General features: G+C 31.4%; 1 protein-coding gene across 1 annotated transcript in view; it reads right to left on the bottom strand.

Annotated features, from left to right (window-relative positions):
* The window catches only part of LOC116696813 (cadherin-1-like), an 11,655-nt gene that overhangs the window by 1,708 nt on the left and 9,524 nt on the right, over positions 1-423 (bottom strand). The gene's annotated exons all lie outside the window — the stretch shown is intronic.

The raw sequence follows: 423 nt of genomic DNA on the forward strand, positions 1-423 counted from the left end.
TATATATATATATATATATAAAAACAAAGAAATCCAGAAACCTAAAACAAAACAGATTTACCCAACATTTATTTGTAGTCAGCACTAAAATAAGATTTTTCACAACAGAACAGAAGAACATGCACATATATTAAAGTTCTGATAAATAAAATATATAAAAATACAAACTTAAGATACAAAACTTAAAGTCCTTTGAAGAAAAACCCAGAAACAAACAATCAGGTCTCCCAACAAGAACATTGTAGTGCCCTCTGGTGGACAAACTATGCAACACCAACACTCATAAAATGGTTGACCATGCATCTTCATTTTACTTTTTAAATGTTCATCAGAATAATTTGTCATAAATGTTTTATTTTTATTGGCCATTATAAGGCTGAATCCCATTCCTTCCCCTCCCCTAGCTTTTGCGCGTTCACGCGG

Source organism: Etheostoma spectabile, chromosome 10 (assembly GCF_008692095.1).
Source record: "Etheostoma spectabile isolate EspeVRDwgs_2016 chromosome 10, UIUC_Espe_1.0, whole genome shotgun sequence".
Taxonomy (NCBI): domain Eukaryota; kingdom Metazoa; phylum Chordata; class Actinopteri; order Perciformes; family Percidae; genus Etheostoma; species Etheostoma spectabile.